Source organism: Terrapene carolina, unplaced genomic scaffold, assembly GCF_002925995.2.
Source record: "Terrapene carolina triunguis isolate 2854851 unplaced genomic scaffold, T_m_triunguis-2.0 Scaffold33891, whole genome shotgun sequence".
In the NCBI taxonomy this organism is placed as follows: Eukaryota; Metazoa; Chordata; order Testudines; family Emydidae; genus Terrapene; species Terrapene triunguis.
This window is the reverse complement of record NW_020698242.1, coordinates 4,985,539-5,008,405: the sequence shown is the minus strand read 5'-3', so window position 1 is coordinate 5,008,405 and position 22,867 is coordinate 4,985,539.

Genomic DNA, 22,867 nt, shown 5'->3' with positions numbered 1-22,867 from the left:
CTTTTCTTTTCTTTTCTTTTCTTTTCTTTTCTTTTCTTTTCTTTTCTTTTCAGTAAAACAAAAATATTACTTGAATTTTGCAAGTAGCTATGAGGGAAAATAAGTGATACCCCTCGGTAATAACATTTAGCACCCTGTGTCAAAGAGTGTAGCGTACATGGGTAAAACAATCCCTCCACACCTCTCCCTTCCCCTCCACCCTATAAGTACTGCTTTGTACCTTACAGATATTAATTGAATCCTGCAATATCATTATAAAGTACATAGATATTAAATCCATTTTGCAGATATTTAAACTGAGGCATAGAGAAATTAAGTGACTCAGTGGGAGAGTCATGGACAGAATCCAGGTGTCCTGGCTCCCATGAGCACCAGCTTTGCATTGTGGGTCTGTTCTTTCCTTGAGATATATGAATAACTCTAATGCATGTTACTGGGAATTACGCAGGTGCAGCAGGAGGAGACTGTACCTTTATAGATCTACTTTAAGCATCTTTGATTTCCAGATTCTATTTAATTTTTGGAATTCATCCAAAGAGTAATGATAATGTAATTCTGATGTGGAAGTGCCCTTTGCAGAATGTTTACAGCACCGGCATTATTTAAATAAATCAAAAACTATTAAAACCAAACCATTTAATGACATGTAAAAGATCTGATGCTAAGAAAACAAATGTATTTAGAGATTGGAAGAAGCAGAAAAAAATTCTATAAAGATTTTTGGCAAATTGGAAACCATATTTAGATCTACCTTATTCACAAGCCTTTGGCATTTGCTTTTCATTTGCGCAAGCCAAAATTAGGTCATAAGGATATTCAGGGAAAACTGATTTGGGGCCATTAGCTGGAATTTGGTGCATGACTGTGATGAACTGTGATAAGTGGCAGAACATTGGAGATGAGTAAATTTAATAATTGAGGTTAGTAGATATAAAAAAAAACCCTTGATGTATACAAGGCGGGATATGGTGTTTAACAACAATATAATATAGAGCAGCATGTTGCCAACCTGCAGGTCAGAGCATTGGCTTTAATGTAGTTAAACAATGTGGTCAAGGGTCGGTAAAACCATTTTCATCTAGGACCACACAAAAACCAAGGACATTAGAAAACTTATATTTTGTACCAGACATGGCGGTTCTGTATATTAAAGGTGAACTGCAGCCACAGAATATGAACATCCTGGAGTTCTGTGATGTCTGGAGCTGAGATTTGGCCCATTAGGCCATTTGCAAACATCTGTACAACTTTGGATTTCTACTTCTCTTCTCTGAAGTTCAGTGGTTTTCAGACCTCCAGATACGCTATATTGGTTTAGAGTAGACCCATCTTCTGCGTTGTGTATGTATTTAAAAGAGAAATATACACGGCTAAGGCTTCACATCCAAAGATTTTGTATTCCCAAACAATACAACTATTCCTACAATAGAAGTCGGTTTTTAATAGTTTAGGGATAGACTGTATGCACATAGTTAGGAATGTTCACTTCAAACAATTCCTCCAAAGGTGGTACTGTCTCTTTAAGAGGTAGACTCACATTGCCCTTGAAAATGCCAGGAAATGGCAAGCAATAGCGGGAATTCAGTGTCCGAGGACATGTCTGCCCTTTATAACATGTCAATTATGGACAGACAATGGACTCCCTCATTAACCACAGTCCGGTTGCCTAGTAGAATACTGTAGGATCACCTAATGGAAATACAGTCTGACTGAAGTCTTTATGGGACATTGTTATTTAGTTAAGCATGTTTACCACTTTGATTAATAAAGGAGATAAGCCAGATGTAGAGACTTTGCAGAGAAACCTTATTTCAAAGATTTAAGAGCTGCTCAGTCAGAATACGAGCAGGACTTTGAGAAGCCTGCCATTAAGGTACCAGATCTTTCTCCTTTTGTTGTGTGTAACACACCTTCAAAATGGCATTTTATATCATGACAAAAACCCATTAAAGAGAAAAACATAACATGAAACATATTTTGATTTTTTTTTTGACAATTAAGGTAAATTTGACATTTTTAAAGAACACTTACGTAAAAAGGAAAACATATGATAAAATGTTAGTGCAGGTGCAGTCACATTTTAAAGAAGATAGATCAAGAAATAGGCTGCTAACCTGAACAGTCATTGTTGCAGATTTCATACATATTATTTGCAGCTTATGATGTTATATGGGTCCATAATATTGACACAATTGCTACATATAATTGGCTTATCTAGACCAATATGAAAAAAAATTCCACATATAGAAAATGATGTAGATCTTTAAAATATTATGTCTCTCACAAAACATATTTGTTGTCTTTTTATAATGCATACAAACATGCCCAGAGAAATTTGCACTGAGTTGGCAGCCGTTTTAACTAAGTCTGGGGCTCTGTGCATGGCACATCACAACATTGTTCACAAAATTCAGGAGCTGAATAAACAATGGGAGTGTGGGTGAAATTGGACAAAATGGATTGGATGGATTGTCAAGCCAGGTGCCTGAATTTTCACAGAGTGAGCCTGATCTCAAAGAATTGAATTTTTAAGGCCAAATTCTGTAGTATTTATTCAGTTTTTATTCTGGCTAAACTTGGAAATCAGTGGAGTTTTGTCTGAAAAAAAGACTTTGGATTTGGCAGAGAGGGTCTGATCTGAAGCCTGTTGAATCGGTGGAAAGACTCTGGTTGAGTTTATGGGCATTGGATTAGGCCAATATTGAGCTTTTCATATTTCTTAGCCATGCTTAGAGCTTCTGATTTTAGGTTTTGACCTCTAAAACACCCCCGATAAAAGGAAATGAAATCTGTGTTTATCTAATAAACACCAGGGAAAGGTTACCCGTATCTAAGGGCTTATCTACAAAAAGCAGTAATGTGGCCTCCAAGGCCGTGATTTCTAAAGCTCACTAATGTGTTGCGCATTAATTGGTCTGTGTAGACCCTGCTGGTGTGATTAAAGGTTCACTAGTGTGCTTTAACATAGTGCTGTTTGAAGTTGGTTGACTTGGTGACCTGTTGGCGCCCAGTATACTGCCCCATAGCATTCGCCTCCACATTTTGATCATGGGACTTCAGCTACAGTGTGCCCTAATAGGATGAAGTTTACTAGAATCTCAGGAAAGTATGTTTAAAGCAACCAGACTCACAATAAACCTTTTCTGTAGCAGCCCATTGGCCCGCTTGTGTGAAAACTTACCATGGGCTGTAATACAGAGTTTGGCTCACCATCCGCAGGTGGAAGAAAGCCTTTGTGCCTTAAGAAGCTTTTAAAGCACTTTAGCTGATGTTTAATTTTAGGCATGTGCTTAATTCTATCCTTCTTCAGCAAAATACTTAAGCATTTACTTAATTTATTTAACTTTAAGTCAGTGTTCACATGTGCATACAATTAATACATGATTAAGTACTTTGCTGAATAAGGATGGACTTAAGCACATGCTTACATTTAATCACGTGCCTAAGTGTTTTGCTGAATCAGAGCCTAAATAAAGAGAGATGGTCCCGTTCCCCACAGTTCTCATGTTATAGATAGATAAGAAACATACATGATAACACCACATAGTCTTTTGTTTTGCAAAATAATCCCCTATTTTTAGTAGAGGCACATCCCCAATGCACTGATCTCCTAGTAGCTGCAGTCCACTGAGTGTTGCACTTGGCTGGAGTACCCCTTGGTAATTTGGTTAATTGGATGAACAGGCATTTTAGTGACACAGACTAGATCTCCATGCAGCAGACCATCAAAACTAATCAGTTGGCTGTTTTCCACTTCTCAACAACTGACAGCTTCACGAGGAAGGTTAGTAAATTGTAACTTTTTAAGTTGAAGAACTTGCTAAATAATGGCAGTTGAAACTTGGCAAGAGCCTCAAAGGGGACAAAATATTCAGCTTACCTTTTAGTCTGAAGAACCAACCTTAGTCCGACTGTTCATAAATATCTAATTCAAAGGCACTTCTCCAAAGAAACATACTGAAAGCATGTTTTAGCCATATACTGTAATGGCAATTCTAGCAAAGCAGATGCTGCATTTTCATGTAGCATTTGTTTTCCTGTTATGGTTGTATAACTGGAAATGGGCACAAGCTGTAAAATCAGATTTCAAACACCCCAGGGGTTAGAGGTAACTGGCTTTGGAGAGTTTTTTCCATTTTAAAGATAGGGAGCAAAATTTTCAAAAATGACATTGGGAGTCTAACTCCATTAATACAAATAAATGAATAATAATAAAATTCAGAATTACCAGTATGAGAACTACCATTAAAAAAAAGCCACCCAAGCATGCATTGGTCACTTCAACCATTGAACGTGTTGTTTAAATCTCTGAATACTAATAATAATTAATACATTTATTTCTAAAGTACCTTAACTTGCCCAGGCATTTTGGGTGCTATATGACAAAATAAAACCATTTCTAAAAATACATGAAAACAATATAAAAAACCCACCATGAAATGATACGCTTCGTAGGCCTGGTCAAAATTTTTCTAATGGAACAGTTTTCTGTGGGAGCTAGGTGTCTAACTTACTGAGGCACTATTGTAATTCTGACTAGGCACCTATCTGCAACTTTAAGCTCCTAAATACATTTGTAATTCTGGCTTTAAGTCACTTTTGAAAATGAGACTTAGACTCTTAAGTCATGTAGGTGCTTTTGAAAATGTTACCCTATAACTTAACCTTTCCCCCGCTTATGATTTCACTGTGAGCTGTCTTTCAGAGTGGAAGATCACATTGTCTGTATCACCTCAAAATTTTTTTTTACTAATTTAGCAACAAGTCAGTTTATTTCACCAACAAGCCAGGCATTACTAAACTATTGATACAGTTCTTGGAGAGGTGAAAGCACCTTCAGACCTGTGCCTCACAATCACCAAAGGTGAGAAGTTCACCAGCAGCCTGCTGGACCTTTGTACAAGAAAATAAATGCCAGTAAATCTTTAACTCGAACACTTATGCAGCCACTGTAATAATTTTGGCTTTTATATTTTTTTAGCTGAGGGGAGACAGAGTGTTTGTTTTTTCCAGTGTGCAGCGAGGATGTCCTTGTGTTCCCTGTGTGCTTGGGGTCTCACAATATCTGTTTGGCACCGGGGCACAAGGTTATTATTGATTTGTATTATGGTAGCAACAAGAACCACAGCCGTAAACCAAAGCCCCATAGTGTTTGTGCAGTTCCAAGCACAGAACAAAAGGATGGTCTCATCCCCAAAAGCTCACAATTTAAGTAAAGTCCAGCTCCCAGTAGCCCAATGCCATGAGCACAATGCTTCTTTCAGGTCATTTTAAAGAAAGTTTTTGTGTTGTTTTGAGATTCAAATTATGCCCCCTCTCTGGGGATGTATGCACATGTGTAAAAACAATATGCACAGCTGGGTGACAACCCTTAACCCAAACTACAGCTCAGTATATTCCCTGCTAGGGTAATCAGGCAGAAACCTGAGAAGTTACAGGAGTATTACTCTGTGTTCTTATCTGTCTGTCTTGGTTTTTATATGGAGCCCATCACTGTGGTACCTGAGCACTTCTTAAAATAAGGAAATGCTGGCTCTATTGACCAGTAAGCTCCAGAGATCAAAAGTCACTGAAAACGTCCTGCCGCTTTCCCGCAAATATTTAAATGTAGGGCTTGTTAACAAAAAATGCCTCTATCACAATGGTGCATAGAGAGAGAGAGTCAGTGTTTTAGGCAGCAAAGACCCAATGCATGTAGGGCTTTTACTCCTGGGGGAATTCTGTGCTGCTGCACAATGCAGAATTTTGCAGAAATTAACGTTGGGCGTGCAAAATTTCCTTTCCCCCACAGAAATGGGCTGCAGTGCTGCTAGCCGCCACTAGGGGCAGCTGGACCTGGCAGAGCCCAGCTGGCACATAGAAGACGCTGCTGGGGGAAGGGGGTGGGAGTTAGAGCAGTGGTGGGAAACCTGCGCCCTGTCAGGGTAATCTGCTGGTGGGCTGCAAGACAGTTTGTTTACATTGACCGTCCGCAGGCACGGCCGCCCGCAGCTCCCAGTGGCCACGGTTTGCCGTTCCCGGCCAATGGGCGCTGCAGGAAGCCATGGTCAGCACTTGTCTACAGCCCGCGCCACTTCCTGCAGCTCCCATTGGCCGGGAACGGCAAACCACGACCACTGGGAGATGCGGGCGGCCGTGCCTGCGGACGGTCAATGTAAACAAACTGTCTCACGGCCCGACAGCGGATTACCCTGACAGGCCACAGGTTGCCCACCACTGAGTTAGAGGGTTCCTGGCAGCTGCAGTTCCCAGCATGCCCTGAGAGAAGGAGAGAGCAGCAGGCAGGAAACTCTGTACAAGCCTGGGACCGAGCATCAGCCTGGGACTGCCTGTTTCTCCCTCTGGATACCTGGACTCTGTGGGGCTGGACTGTGGGAGGGTGCAGATATCTGAGAAAAGTGGGGCCCTGCACTGGGCTCTGTGGGGGAGGGGGATGCAGGTATATGGCCCCCTGGCTAGGCTCTTAGGGAGGGAAGGGGGCAGAGAAAGAGGAACTGGGTTGTCATAGGGGTTTCTTTAACTCGCTACTCCTGGGGGGAATTTTTGTGTGTGTCTATATTGTTACAGACATACTTGCTGATAGGTATTTTGAAATAAATTACCAAAATAATTGAAACTGGCGTGACTATGTAGTGTTATTTTGACAAATAAAATTTGCAGAATTTTGCAGAACTTTAAACTTTTGGGTGCAGAATTGTTAATATTTTGGCACAGAATGCCCCCCGGAGTAGGCTTTGCAGGCAGATAAACATCAACACCTCAGTGGCACCCAGTAGCAAATAGGAAGCCAGTGCAGTCTGCTGAGAACCAGTGTAAAATGCTACAAATAGCTAACACAGCGAAGTAAGCAGGCAGCTGCATTCTGCATCAGCTGCTGTAGCTTCTGAATGGCCTTGAAAGCTACCGCGTTGCAATCACTCATTCTGGAGGTCATGGGCCCTGATAACTTTGGCAAGGTCTGCATCGGAGAGAAAGGGGGCCGAGCCATCTAACCAAAACACCCATTGCAAACTGGCACGTTTGCCAACCAGTTCTTGGGAATCCACCAGCGTCAACTGGGGTTGAAACGGGGCAGCGTGCTTTTGCACTGCATGGTGTGTCTGTGAGGCATCTGTCACCGAGGGCTCATGAAACTCATTCAAAGCAGCAGCGATGCTGTTTCTGAAGAGCTGCTTTGTTTTGTTGCAGCCAGCTGGCAAGGGTTTCAACAAAGGGCCCCGGGGAGAGGGGGGACGGGGGGAAGCCTGTGGAGAGGAGAGAATTCCAGAGAAGTGGAACAAGAGGAGAGGGTGGAGGAGGAGGGTTTGCTATTATCTGTGGTATATTCATTTGTACTGAGATTTCTTCCACAATGAATTACATGCCTCTTGCAGCAACTCTGGCTGGGCTCCATTAAGATCAGCTGTTTGATATTTTTATGAGAATTCTCACTCTGTGTCAGTCAGATACTTGACTCTGTGATGTAACACTCTTCTTGAAAAGTTGCAGTCAGAATCCGAAGTCATTTTCACAAGCACGTCTTTATAAAGTTAACCATCTGAAATGGCCTGGATGGAGGGAGACTGTTACTTTAGAGGCCTTTCATCGGCATCCGAGAGCCTAATTGAGTTGAATACACACATAAACTTATAACAGACGTTTCAGTCATTCTGTTTAGCTTGTCTTACAAAAAGGCAGTTTAATGATCTTTCTGAAGGCTGTTTCACTGAAGCAGCAGAAAGTCACCAGCTTTACATCATTATTGAATAGTGCATAAAGGAAATATTTAGCAAGATGTTCTGTTTGTTAATAGACCCAAATCATGGTTTCTTATACCAAATACCGCTTGTATTTGAGGTCTTTGAATGAATTTCATTCAAACAATGCTAACATCTGATGATAAAAACCACTAATGAGAGGGAAATCATTCACACTTTTGATCTAGAGATCTCATTAACTCCAAACTTTGCGTTTATAGTTTTTGCTGATCAAATCATTAGAACTGCTTTTACTGCAGCCTTTCCCTTCTCCAAAGAGATTTTGCTTTGCATGGAGTTTAAGCAGCACCTTCTATTCTTTTCCCCCATATTGTGGCAAATAGCACAGGTGGCATAATATAGGTCAGGGTGGGAATTTATTTAGTTATTAGAGAAGGACCTGCAACCTGTGACCCAAATATCTTTGGGGCAGGGACTGTCTCTTTGTTCTGTGTTTGTACAGTGCCTAGCACACTGAGTCGTGGTCCATGCCTGGGGCTCCTAGGCATTATGATAATACAAAATAATAGTAATAATAATTAATAGTAATAGTAATCCGTTAACTTGGAGGGGGATAAGGGTTGAAAGCTAAGCCCAGCTCTTGAATTGTGCAATTAAGATCCTTTAATTAGTAGATTCTTTGTCTATTAGGTTTTGAAAGAGGTGGAGGGTTGGTTTTGGTTTTTTCTTTTTGGTTTGTCAGGGGGGAGGGTTGGGTTTTTTTGGCTTTGTTTGTTTTTTGTTAAATGAGAGCTAAACATGGGAGAAAAGGACTTGTTTGGGGACACTTAGCAATATACTGTGGATATTTCTGTTCTATGTGTGATGCTTTCCTCTAGACATTTGCACACTAACTTTCATACACATTAGCACTTGTGATGCTGTTTTATAAGCTGTTCTTAATTGCTTAATATAATTTGCTGCAGCATTTCCAGGCTGCCAGCTGAGTCATACGTGGACCTCCAAGATAAAACCAAGCAACGCAGGAAGCGGTGTTGCATCAGTAGGTAGGACTGTTGACTTTGAGTAGAGGTCTGCCATAACCCATCCCAGTCCTGCCAAACCATCTATGCCAGGAGTTGAGGGAGTGCAGAAATGCAGAGTATGTTGTACTGAAGATGGACCAGGAGGACGTTCTCCTCTGACGGGAATTCTCTACTGGGCATTTGCAGCTGGATTGTGTAAGCCAACTAGAGAATCCAGCCTGCTTGAGTTTGCTTCTCATTCTTCCGCTGGAGGAGACAAGATTTCCTTCCTCTTGCCTCCACACTGAAATGGCAAGTGGGTTCAAAGCCTAGTCTCACAAATCTCCGTGGAGTTGCAGGAGGTATGGGTCAACTGTGCAGACACCCTGTACTTCCCTATTCGTTCTTGGGCCCCTGCACCATGGCACATGACAGCCTGTCTTTTGCTTTCAGCTGTCCCAGGAACCCCCAGTTCTGACCTGTGGAAGGAGAACCCCAACTTACACTGTTTGGCCCCAGGAGTTTGAAGGAGGAGCTGGGGGACAATGTCACATAAGTGAGTGCCCCCCCCCAACACCTCCCCAGAAATGAAGAGGCTGAAGTCAGCCCCGCAAGGGGGTCCTGAGGGTCAGGATGACAGGGAAGCAGGGGAGTAGCAAGGCCAGCATTCTCACCTTGATGCATCCTTCTGGCCCCCTTTTGCTAGGCTTTGCTACTTTCCACTCACAGAAGCTGAAGGTCACATGGGGCTTCTATTTAAAGAAAAATCCTCCTGTGATTTCAAGACTCTAGCATGTGTTGCTGGCACAGAATGACTGCGCCTCATCACTGGTGGCTGCTTTTTAGGCATGAGTGGGTGAGTTTTCCCATTACATATAGTCTGTAAATCACTTTGGGTTCTTTCAAATTGAAAGATATAAATATAAGATGATATTGAATGAGGTATTATTTTAAGGCTGTGGCATCGACTTAGATCCAAATACAAGTAGCCTAAATGTAGCACTTTTTATTCAATTGAACGTAGTTGCTGTCTATTTAATCCAGTAAAAATGCACTCAGTTGTACCTGGATGCCTGTAGCTGGCTAAATTTGTATTCTGTCACTAAAGGACTTGCCTGTGGAGACTGCTAGGGAGACAATGAATCAATGCATCTCCCAGCCAGTCTGACCGTGCCTGTTTTCACAGCCACTTTGGGTGATTTCTCACTAGTACAGGCTCTCCAGTGGAGCAAGCAGCTTGCACCACTGCAACCCTTTTCTGGGTGGACTTTCCACTGCTGGGGGCCCTAGTTTTTCCCAGGCTGAGTCTGCCCCTGCATCATAATTGGAATAATTGCTGACACTGTGAATAGTGCGGGTGAGGGTTAATGAACAGGGAGATTGAACAACTCACTCCATCCTAGAGGTAGGGTGGCCGTACATCCCGCTTTGGCTGGAACAGTCCCTTTTTTAAGCCCTGTCCTGGCCATCCCAACTTTTTTCCTAAAGGAGGTATTTGTCCCATTTGCTCTTGCCAGTGTGATCACTTGGCAAGAGCAAATGGCACAAATGCCCACTTTTGTCAAAAAAAGGGGTGCAGTGCGGAGGAACATGTGGAGGGGAGAACAGAGATGCCACTTCCCCCACACACAGGAGGGGAGGCAGGGCTGGGGAGTGGGGAGGCAGCGTTCCAGTACGCTGGGGGAGGGGGACAACAGCCTCCTGTGGGGGCCCCCTGCAGGGGTCCAGCATTGAGCAGGGGAGGGTCCTCAGGCGAGCGACTGAGGGGGGTGTCCTGTTTTCTCTTTGGGAAATGTGGTCACCCTACTAGAGGTCATCTTTTCACTTCAGATCAGGGTTGCAGCACATCAGTAGGGGTAGTGTGGAGAACTTGCCCTGACGATTCCCACCTTGTGCCTGTTCTGAAGCCCAATAAAGCATTTCAGCTTCCAGTGCTAACTGGCACTGTTCATGAGAGCCACATTGTCGTCTAAAAAACCTGAAGATCTCTTCTTTTAAATCGTGTTCTTTACCTACACTATCAGAATTTTCTAGAGGTCACTGAACCTAAAACCACTTGAAACGAATAAGTACGGTTAAAGAGCAGAAATACACAAGAGGGAAAGTCAGTAACTAGGAATTCAAAATGACTCTCCAAAATATTTGCCCTCATAGATTAGTATTTCTTACTAATTTATTGAGGATGAGGCCATTTTATCACTTGAGGTTGAGGAAGATTAATGCAGGACACAGACAAGTAGCAGGACAACAACTCTATGTTACCAGGAAGGAGACAATTCAAACCACATTAGTGGCAACAAATGCAGAAAGTCATAAAAAATGGAGCCTCTGACAACTTAGAGGGTGGAATTGAGTATGTTGCTTGTCTGGCTTGTAAAGTAATTCATGTTCCTTTAGTCCACTTCACAAGGTAAATTTTTATTCTCACTACTCAGAAGCAGATAAATGTATTGAGTTATTTTAATGGACACACTAATAAACAGATCTCTGACAAGTACACAAGACACTGTATATATGAAGAATGTACATTAAAGAAGAAAATTAACAGTATTGCAGAACCAGCTTTTGCTGGTCATAGTCCCCATTTGTTTGTGCACCAGAAGGAAGAAATATCCTTAACAATTCAGAAAAATGATTCAGAAAAATGGTGTTAATGTTAAACAGGGAGGTGTTGTTTTTTCTGTTTTTTTTTTTGCTTTGTAGATGAAGTTTATCATTGCCAAAGAACAATTTTATGTGGTCAGTGGGGGGGGGGGAATAGAGGGGATTGAAATATCTCCCTCGGACTAAGGTACACATCAACGGCAAACCCGTAAGAAGCACGTGCCTTAAGTCATTATTTAAGAGCTCATTATACTAATGTTTAAGACTAAGTGGGAGACTAAGGTTCATAGTGCTTTAACTCTAGCACACTGGTTCTTCTTTTAACTTCTTCCAGCTGGATTTTCTATCTGACCAAGGTAAATGTGCTTTTTGCACTTGTTCAATAATGTTCCAGTCTTTGCTGGGATGTCTTGCTTTTTCATGTCTAATGAGCATAACCTTTGTATTGCGTAAGTTAATTTTCAGTCTCACATTCTGGCTTTTCACATCACAGCTCATGCAAGAACAGGAGGCTTTTGGGGTGTCGCTGGTATTGCACAATGTTCATGCCACCTGAGGGTGGAGGTGGGGAGGCTGGGTACAGTATCTTATTTCATACATGGTATTTGGAAAGCCTGGTATTAGGGTATTACATGATTTTCTGCCTTTGTTTTATTGCCGTGTTTAGTTTATGTGCCGCATTGAAAGCCTGAGGCTGCTAGATGCAGAGCACCTTCTAGAAGGTGCTGGCCACCACTCGTGTCAATGAGAAGACAGGGCACTCAGCACATTAACAAATTGAGCCTTGAGGGTGAAATTCACCCCTATGCAGAAGTCCCACACAGCCCCCTGTGTACAATATAAGATTCACTTACACTCCATAGAGGGTTGACGTGGGAATTAAGTAGTGCATAGGCTCTAATGTCAACCCTCTTCATTGGGGTGAATTTCACCCTAACTGAATACATTGCATGGGCAGATTTGCAAAGCCTAGCCTTACAGGTCAATCACGTTTAGTTTTATATACTATTCCAGCTAAGAAAAAAAATAAGGCTTCCTTTAACTTAACTTACCCTGAAGTTTTGGGTCTTAAAAATATCAAAAACTTCCCTAAGAAGTGAAACAGAAGTTAGCCTCTGAGTGGGCTCTGAAAAGTAAGACGTTAACACAGAGAAGAATTAAAGGTAGAAAACGCACAAGTGTGTGCTTAGTTCTTCAATCTGCTGCTTCATAGCTGTGTTGGCTAGATTGAAACTGGGAAAGTTAAATCGTGATAGTCAATGGTGTTTGATAAGAGAAAGGTCACCTCCAATAATATATAGTAGAATTATTCTCCAAAGAGCTCAATTTTAATTATATGCTGGTTTAAGAGTATTACTTTCACAAAACCCTACTACCTGTTTATGCTTCCAAAACCTAATGGAGTTATATTGAATAAATGAAAGGCCCCCAAATCACAGTGACAACTTGTCTTCTAAACTCTGTCTTAGCACAAGTGCCAGTGCTAAAGATTATTGATGCAACTGCTTGCTTTTAGATGCTGAATCACATTAGCCTCCCTCCTGCCCTCCTATTTCATTAAGAATCTGGCTGCAGATCAAAAAATATAATGCCTTCCCCATGCAAGGCCCTGTAACGTCCACAAGCCCTAAAAAAATGACTGGCAGAACATTTCTTTCTTTCTTTTTCATCTGGGATGGGGAGAGAATAAAATGGGGGCAGGATGAGGACAAGAGTTCACCAAATGAGGCATCCCAGCTTATTCGACAGAGCCAAAACACGAATGTGTATCAACGCTGTATGAACGCTGTGCACAATGGACATTTCTGACATTAAATTTGAGGTTTTTTAACCCCAAGAGCTAGTCTCTTTCTAAATATAAATACATCTTGTACATTATTTTTTATAGTATTCTCCAGCAGAATTAAGCTGGATCATTATTAGCACAGTCTATTTTCTATCGGGGAAAAAAAAAACTAGTCATGGAAGGGGACTCCCCAAAGGCTGTGATGGGGCAGAGTCTATGGGTTAAATCCTGCTCTATTGAATTCTGTGAGAGTCCTGCCACTGACTTCAGTGTGTCCAGGATTTCACTCCATGGTTCTAGAAGCTGGCCACGGAACAAGGCCCATCTGCTTGATAGCTGCTCTGGGCTGAACCCACAGATTTTTACCTGTGTTTCATGTCAGGCTGGACTATGGAGCCCGTTATTGACAAACAATAAAATCTAGTTAAGGATATTTTAAAATTTTGTTACTGGTATCAAATGGTTACAGAGTGGCCATATGCTCCCCAAACTGGGAAAGTCACTCTTCTAGGGTCCCTATCAATGTCACGCAGAAGCAGTGCTTAATTTGTAATGAAAGAGGTGCCGGGCTCAAGCAATCTTTTTACTTTCATAACTGATGCGGCAAGCCCAAACTGAGAAGCCTAAAGGTGCCAGGGCTCAGCCCTAGCACAAATTAAGCATTACACAGAACAGCATCATCCTTTTATCTGTAAATCTATTCAGACTCTGGTCACCTGGTGGAGCAGCCACCCAGCAGAGTGACAGTGAGCTGGATAAGTGTACATGCACCTCAGAAGTCAGTGGGGCCTCCCACTGATTGCCATTGTGTACGTATCCTCAGGCCTGCTCACTCCATACGTAAAGTGAAATACAAAGGGTTACAGCAGGGGTCGACAACGTTCGGCATGCGGCTTGCCAGGGTAAGCACCCTGGCGGGCCGGGCCAGTTTATTTACCTGCTGACGCGGCAGGTTCGGCCAATCGTGGCCCCCACTGGCCGCGGTTCGCCGTCCCGGGCCAATGGGGGCAGCGGGAAGCGGCGCGGGCGAGGGATGTGCTGGCCTGGCTTCCTGCCGCCCCCATCGGCCGAACCTGCCGTGTCAGCAGGTAAATAAACTGGCCCGCCAGGGTGCTTACCCTGGCGAGCTGTGTGCCAAATGTTGCCGCACCTGGGTTACAGAGAAGGACAAGGAAAGGGGATTGGTGCAGTAGATGACGAGAAGAGGGAGAAGTGGGGACTCTTTTCTTTTCCCCTTCCTAGCTGCCAAAAGACTACCATAGTACATCTCCCTGGATCCCAACAATCTGTCCTCTGTGTCTTTGCGTGCACAGAGCCATTGGAAATTTCAACAAAAATTTCAACCAGCTTCCCTATCATCAAGCATTTTTTGACCAGCCCAACATGCAAGTTTTTTCTGCTTTGAAACCTGGTCACCTTAAATCTTTGCCTATGTATTGCTTTGCTACAGCTAGCCTCTCTCAACAGGAGAAAACAAGCTATTAAGATAAAGTACCTGAAGATTTTGTTGTTGTGATTATTTATTTTAATAGACTGACATATCCTTTTGACAAGGACTTGAAATACAAATTAAAAAAAGATCAGTATTTCCCCCAAATAAGTAGAACGTTAAAAATTGCAGTCACTTCTGCATCTGTTCCTTGGTTAAAATCATGCCATAGATTTGCTTTCCCCTCAACATCTGGTTGTGATATCGTTATCAGTAAGGAAATACTGAGGTTTGTTTTTGTTTTTTGTCATTCTGACTAGCAGTTGTGCTTAGCAATAGCAAACCAATGTCTTCATTAATGTAGCACTCATGCTAATATCTTGATTTGTAACCTGCAGCTTTTAAGAAATACATTGTTTATTTAGTTATTAACAAATAGCCCAAAGCGTTGATCCGTGTAACTTTTAAAGTTTACTTCATTTGGAAAGTGTTACATAAAAAGATCAAATTAATTAGGTGCTGCACCTTAAAGTTCATCTTAATTAGCCAATGTTTTTTTTTCCCCTAAGGTTCCAGGACTTTGTTAGAATTCAGCATGCATGAACTGGAGTGCTCACAGAGTGACAATTAGTTAACTGTTCTTGCTCCCATTGACTGCAATAAGAACAGGATTGGGCCTATGAACCAATGCATGAAGCTAGCTGCAAGGAGATGCAATTAAACATTTTCAGAAGCATACCTCACCCACACTCTACATTTATTTCAAATGAGGAGAATAACTCTGTGTTAGAGCAGTACCTATGCGTATCATGTTTATTATTTTTCCCCCCCACGTAAATTAATTTAGCTGTTTTTCCATAGCCATTCACATATTCCATTTCATTTCCTTCATTTCACAACTAATTTGTGGGATTGGTTTGATAGTCAGCTATTACCTTGATTTGGACATATATACCTCTCTTCCCATTTTGTGTTTTCATAGTTGAGCAAACAGTGGTATGGTTCTTTATGCAATGTTGTCAAATAGGGCTATACCAATAAAATATGAGAATCTTTCAATAGAACATATATGCTTCAAGAGGAAGGTTCCAAGAGGTTATTTTCATTATTCTTGCAACTATACAAGCGTTCTAATGTAGCGCTTGGAAAGTTATTCTGTTAGATGGGAAAACTGATTTAATGTGCTGCAGAAATTATGTTAAAGGAATGTATAGAAACATTTCCCATAACAAAATTAGAACATTTAGTACAATAATATTTGAGATGTCTGGAGTCATCTGTAGTAAGTACCGAAATACTACCATGATGGGTACTATAGAAAATGCTAGGTAGATAGATTTCACTCATTCTAATAAAAGCTAGTGCAGGAATGGTAGGGACTTTGGGCCCAATTTTTAAAGGTGGTTAGGTGCCTAAAGATGTATGACTAGTGAGAATTTTCAAAAGTATTTAGTCACCTAACTTTTAGTGAAATCATGTGGAGTTAGGCACCTAGGTGCTTTCGAAAAATCCCGGTGGGTGTCTATTGGCATCTTTAGGTGCCTAAATACATTTAAAATCTGGCCTGTCGACTATGGAAATGTCAATTGCTCTGCTGATTGACTGAAGCCAACGAGTAAGTCATGGCTTTCTATGGATGGTTCTGCTTTCAACACTCACCCAGAGGACAATGCAGTTGGTTTTCATGAGCTCATTCCTCAGACAGTGTATCTTGACCCACCGTGAAATGTTAAAAAGTGCCTAAGTCCCATTGACTTTCATTAACTATGGCTGTTAACCAAGGGCCAAGTCCTGGACGTAGGCACAAAGCCTGAGTATAATGGCTTTCCTCTATGTGCAAACTGAGTCCAACAGTACAGGGCTGGAGTGCGGAATCCTGACCTCCCCTGCTACAGGAGTCGTCACTGCTCCCAAACGCACACAACAGACCAGCATCTCCCAAAGACATCACTGACCTACAGCATCTCAGCTGAGGCACCAGCAGTGACACCACAGTGTTCTCGTCATGACTGATGATAAGGAGATGGGAGAGTCGTCATTAGCCTCCATAGTTGTCCTGTGTTACAGGCTGTGGTGCACCAGTGAATTTTTTTCTTCCCTTAGAGCTCGGTAGTAGTCTAAATGATGCTGCCCATATATGATTCTGTGCCTTCTGGAAAGATTTTATTCCCAGGCATATTAATGAAAAGGCAGCCTTCCAGTTCATGTCCCCAAATTTGCAAGTACAGACCACATGTGCCCTGCAAGCCTCTGGATGAGAGGAGAGGGTTTTGTAGTTGGACATTTCAGGAAAATTCCGTTCAAAAGCATGACATGGATCTCAAGCCTGCAAGCCCTCTCCGTGTGGAACTTTCATTGACTTCCCTGGTCAACACCAGGCCCATGGTCTGTTTCAGTGACCCATTGCATGCATAGGTGTGCTGATTTCTGTAATCCAGCATAGACATTTTGGTGCCACATAGGGATAGAATTATAGAGACGAATTACCTGCTACTGTAAACAGGTGACTCCACTGAAACTAACGGAGCTGTGCCCATTTAAACCATCAGAGAATCTGTCCCACATTGGTTTTCTAGCTTCTCTGCTACAATCCAAAAGTGAAACCTATTGCACCTCAAAGGAATAGCTATTAAAAATAGATTATTGGGGGAGGGCTGTTCAGGAGGGTAATGACATTTTTGATCATTCCACTTTGACTCTTTCACCAGTGCCTCCTCGAGCCTGGGTTTGTTTTGCTTATAGTTCCCCTCAGAAAAAAATATCTGCAGAAAGTTTTATCTTTTGTTTACCTCTTTTTGTGTGTCATGGTAATGTAGATTTTTAACTCTCTCAAAAATTACAGGTGATATTAAGTATACTGAGATGGTACAAGGAGATATAACTAAGAGTAATGGAATGAAATTGAGCCAAGGAACTTTGTGGCTGAATAGCAGGAGACACTAGATGTCCATTAAAGTGAGGAATAGTCTCCCCAGGGAAGTGGTGGGAAACTCATCCCTTGAATCATTGACAACTAGACTGGCAAATCGCTTGCAAATATTGTAGGAGTGCAAATTCTCCATTGGGAGGGCCACGGACTTGATAACCTACCAGGGCTTTTCCTTTTGGGTACCTCAGCGCAGTATCTTAGCACTTCACAGTCATTTATTTATTTAGGTATTTATTATCCTCACAACATCCCCGCTGAGGCAGGGCAGGTGAGGCAAAGGGTAGGTGAGGTGACTTTCCCATGGCCTCATAGGAAGTCTGGGCCTGAGCTTGGGATTGAATTCTTGTCTCCCAAGTCCCAGTCAGTGGCCTGTCCATGAGACAATTCTTTCTCCGTCATGGCTTCTTATAGTCTTTTAAGATATATCCCTTCCGTTGCTGATAAAGCTGTTGCTGAGAAGAGAGGCAATATTTTATCCTTTTCTCAAAACTCTTTAAAGGAGCATGCCTGATTCACTGATAGACTTTTACAACTTAAACAACGTTTTAACTGAAATTGCTGCAGAGATGGAAGCATTAAGGATATTTGATAAAGTTAGTCCCAGATAATGAAAAAACACTTCAGCCTAAATCTTTTGTTTGTTTGTTTGTTTGTGTGTTTGTTTAACAGGTAAATTCCTAAATATCATTTTCACCACTGGAGATTTGCACACTGAAATTTTTTTGAGAGAGAGGAAAGCTGTTCTGAGGAGGGTGGTGGTTTTTTTGGCTGAATACAGTTCTACAGGGTTCCCCATTCAGGAAGCGCCAATATATCTCCAGTTTCCATCAGATGCAGGGGCGAACCTGAGAGGCAAAATTTGAAACCCAGAAAGTCCCTTAAGGAGGTAGCACTTTTGGTGAGTGCTTTGCCAAGCTCCCCATTTGAAATGTTTGCCTCCATCCAGTGAATGCCAGTGAACACCTACTCCTGCCAAGAGTAACTCGGTACTGACTTCACTAGTATCACAATGCAGTATTTAAATAATTTGACAAGGCTATTTGGAAATCTCCCACGGATTGCTCAAGGCAGTAATTTTCCTGTTGGAAGCCTATTAGGATTTACAGTTTCTCAAAGATAATATTGCCTCACCCCATTGCTTGAAGAATATGTATAAGCAGATATGTGTACACTGATGTATGAAATGGTGGAAAGCAGTGCTTAGTGTGAAGCATTGTGCAAAGAGGTGCTGTCCAAGATTCTCCACACTGTCTGCCAGTTGCTGTGCCAGTCGGTCCTGTCCTGTGACACCCCTGTAATTCCAGGCCTGAGTTATGCCTGAGCGGAGGCATTTATTTGGGCCAAAGAGTGATTCTTCAGAGACTAGTTGGAGAGACCATAAGTGCTTTAATTTTTTACAGCGGGGCTTTGCTACACTAGCTACACATTGCGACACTAGCAATTGTCATGCTTATCACCGTGAGAAGTCGATGCGATTTCTACTCAAGTTGCTGCACCCTGTAATAAGTGACTGGAGCCAGAGGGAACACGTGGGGTCAAGTGCTCCCCCCCCACCCCGATTTCTGCCTTTCTTTTAGCACAGAGGTTTTCAAACTGTGGGGTGTACCCAAAACGGTTGCCTCCTGCCAGAAGCCAGCAGATTGGAAGCTGGTGGGAGCCACCCGGGCCCCTGGCTCTCCACACTGTGGGAAGTAGGGGCTGGCTGGCTGCCTGGCAGCTGTCCCTGCCCTGCTTCCCGAGCTGGGCCGCCTCTGCACAGCCAGGTGCTCCCCAGGCAGGGCAGGCGGTAGGTACAGCTCTGAGCTGCTCCCTAATACATTCTTGCCTCTTTCCCAAAGGAGCCCGGCGCTGGCCCCTGCCAACCGAGCCCGGCTGCCATGTGATGCCCTGGCACTCCTGGCTCTGCTGCTGCTCTTTAGCCCAGAGGCAATGCATGGGGCAGTCATGTACCCCCCCCCCATCAAGAGTTACACGTCATCTCTGTCTGGAGCATCAAGCCCAAGGTTTATATTTGACCACAGTACCCAAAGGTGGAAGGCTGTTGGTTGCATTTAGGCCCCCTCATACCTTTGGACCAAAGACTCTGTATTTCTTGCTCTCATTTCTGACTCACTGAAGACCCTCCAAAGCGATGGAAATACGAAGGCTCCACAATAAGGGGTAGTGGAATGGCAGTTAGGCAGTTAAGTTGCAAACTTAGGTTTTGTGCGGTGTGTATTTGTGGAAGTGGGGGAGGGGTGTGAATTAACTCTGTTTAATTTAATGTATTGATTTTATTTACGTTTGTAGAGCAACTATCTTAAATTTACAACAGTTATGAATCAGAATTCAAAACAATGCAGTCAGGGCCTTCTCCAAAGCCCATTGAAGTCAAGCCCATTCTGCATGCTCTGTTTTCCTGGTTATTGCACATGGATTTGGAATTGAAACTGAAGAACATAATCTAACCTTGTGACAAAAGGCTTGTCCTCATCTGCATTGGCATGGCAGAGCCCTCTACAAATGAGGCTAAGATGTCATGTTTCTGATTTCTTCGAGAATGGATTTTACTTGATTCACTGTGTCTATACCTAAGAAGCAAAGCAGTCTCATCTGTATCCACACATTTTGCAGATACATATGCAATCAATATCCTTTAAGCTATAGTGTATGTTACAGTTATGGCATCAGGCTATTAACCTTTGGTTATTTGCATTATTATCAATTTTCTAAATCCTAGGAGTTAAGTAAAGAGAAGATTTTCCATTATGTTGAAGCTTGAAGTTGTCTGGTATGAATTTTGCAAAGCATTCAAATGCTTCATTTTCAGCCAATTTGTTACTAAGGTTATATTCTGTATGAATATTTTCACACAAAATTACTTGCTGCTAGCTAAATAAGTATGTTGATGACCTATTAATTTATGACACGCATTTAGAGCTGGAAACAAATTTATATAAAAAAAAACCTTACGTTCTTTTTCCCTTATGAATTGTACCAACATTTGTTTTCATTTCCCTGTAGTCGTGCTTCATGTGTCAGAAGCGGTGTTCAACCCTTTTTTTTCTTTTAGTAGAAACAAAAAATAGCTAACTGAAGTTCAGCTTCTGTCAGCTATTATGAGCAACACTTTAAAATGAGGTATGAATCCAAATAAAACATTTTAACTATGCAATGTTTTATCAAAATCTAGGGGAGAAAAGGTTTACTTCTTAAACAGTCATTTGAGCGGTAAAACTTACGTATTCACCAAGGCCCCTTAAAGTTAAACAGAAAAGCAATAGCTATCAACACATTATAACAGAAAGCAGAACTCCGTACTAGCTAGTACACAGAACTTTGTATTATGCTTGAAACTGTAAATGTTAAAAAATACATGGACTTTAAAAACACTTTTCCCCTCAAGTTCTGTAGTTAAGAATTCCTCATGCCAGTGAGTGAATTGATATAACCAAGATAATAGAAATTCTTGCTCTTCATTTGATGCTACAGCAACTGTGGTGGGACCAATCTTGAAAAGCCTCATTTCATTCATACTACTGAAGTAATCCAAACTCCAAATGGGACCATAGGTTTGTGCCAGCAGATCACAATGCAGCCCTAATGCCTGATCCAAAGCCCAAGGAAGTCAGTGGAAAGATTCCCATAGACTTCAAAGGGCTTTGACCAGGCCTCCAATGAGTAAGGACTACTAAGTGGTGCTGCTTCATCCAGACAATATGTTAAACCAATTCTCATAGTCTGCACTGGCTCCCAGCCACTTGAGTACATATTCGGAGTCCAAGGCAGGCTTGTACAGACCACGCTGCGGCAGCTTCATTGCTATTGTTATTCAAGCTAGCTAGATCAAAGGTATCTTGGGTATTTCTACATGTGCTGTAGTCACACCTCTGATTGCAGTGTAGACATACCCTGAGTAGAGCTTACAGTGCTGGGTTTTATCTACTAAGTCCCAAATCAGTGATACTCAGACTGAGGTTCGCGAGCCACAAGTGGCTCTATAATGTGTCTCCTTTGGATCTTTGCAGCACATGATATTAAAACACGGTGTGATTTAATTATTAGTCTATCTAAGTTATTAACCAATCAGGATGCTTTTACTATGTTATTAACCAATTGTAGTTGATAAAATAATAATAGTGGGTCAGTCGTTTTGCTGTGAGAATAATATATAAAAATAGTAAATGAAACAATGAATTGACACAACTGTGGCTTTTTGGGGTAATGTTGATCATTAATGTGGCTCCTGAACCACTGAGTATCACTGTCCTAAAGGGCTATGGATGTGGAGGCCAACTGCCTTTCTCTGCATGTGTACCACCACAGGTGCACTTGAACAAACAGTTCCCTGGTGTAACTAAGAGCAGTCTGGGGACAGGGTATTTTCCACTAGGATCCTTGACTCAGGAGCTCGTTCTCTCCCGTAGCCTGCTAGGCTGTATGTGGTGACTTTCAGTGCAAGCTACAAGGCTAATGGGGTGGAATGACAGGGGTGATACAGGAGGTTGGTTGCCATTTCTGTAGGGTGTTTTTTTGTGGCAAGGGTCAATGTGATCGATACACGTTCTTATACTCGATATTTTTATGCTATGGTTGTGTATAAATTATAAAGCACCTACAGCTAGGACTAGGGCTCAGGGCTGTTCTCTTACAGCTAGCAGCCAGCGATCACAAGGAGATCTCCAGCAGCTGGTGAGTGCCCGGGGTGTAGAGACTGGAGTTGTTATGCCAGCATTATTCCACCAAAGGATTCCCCCATGCTGGAGGAATCCTCTACTTACTTATGGGTAAGCTCACACTAAGATTGCTTCCCACTGCCAGAGTGACATCATGAGCCAAAGACCTAGCCTGTAAAGTTGATTTTACGAGCAGGTCAAACTATTTGTTATGAATGATATTTCTTATGCAGCTAGAGCCTGATTTGGTTAGTGACTCATTTGCAAACCCCTCCTGATTTCTAAGTGTTTCCCCAAATGATTTTGATAAACAGTTTTCAGCCTATTAGTTGTTTGCGAGCTGATCACTCTGAATATGGGTCGGCGTTGTGTGAATAGTCTTTAAAGTGAATAAAAATCTGTCAGCCAGAAGCATTTTGGGGATGAAAATCAGTCTTACTGCAATTTTTAAACTTCGGGAATTTATGAGTGTTGGCGCATATATTTGTCAATCACCCAAGTGCTTACAAATAATGAAAATAGCACCAAAAGTATTTGCAGATCAGGTATTTTGACTATTTGACCAAGTTCTCTCTGTTTTTTAAAACAATTTTCTAGTAAGTAACAGAGCTGGCAGACTTTGCAGACAATCTGTTCTGCTATTGCCCTTTCAAACTGCAGGCATTTGACACTGTCCCTTTTCTTCTGACAACTTTTTCTTCATTTTTTTCCCTACCAAGTCAGTAGTATATGTCCTGCTCTTAGAGCCATTGTTAGTTATGGG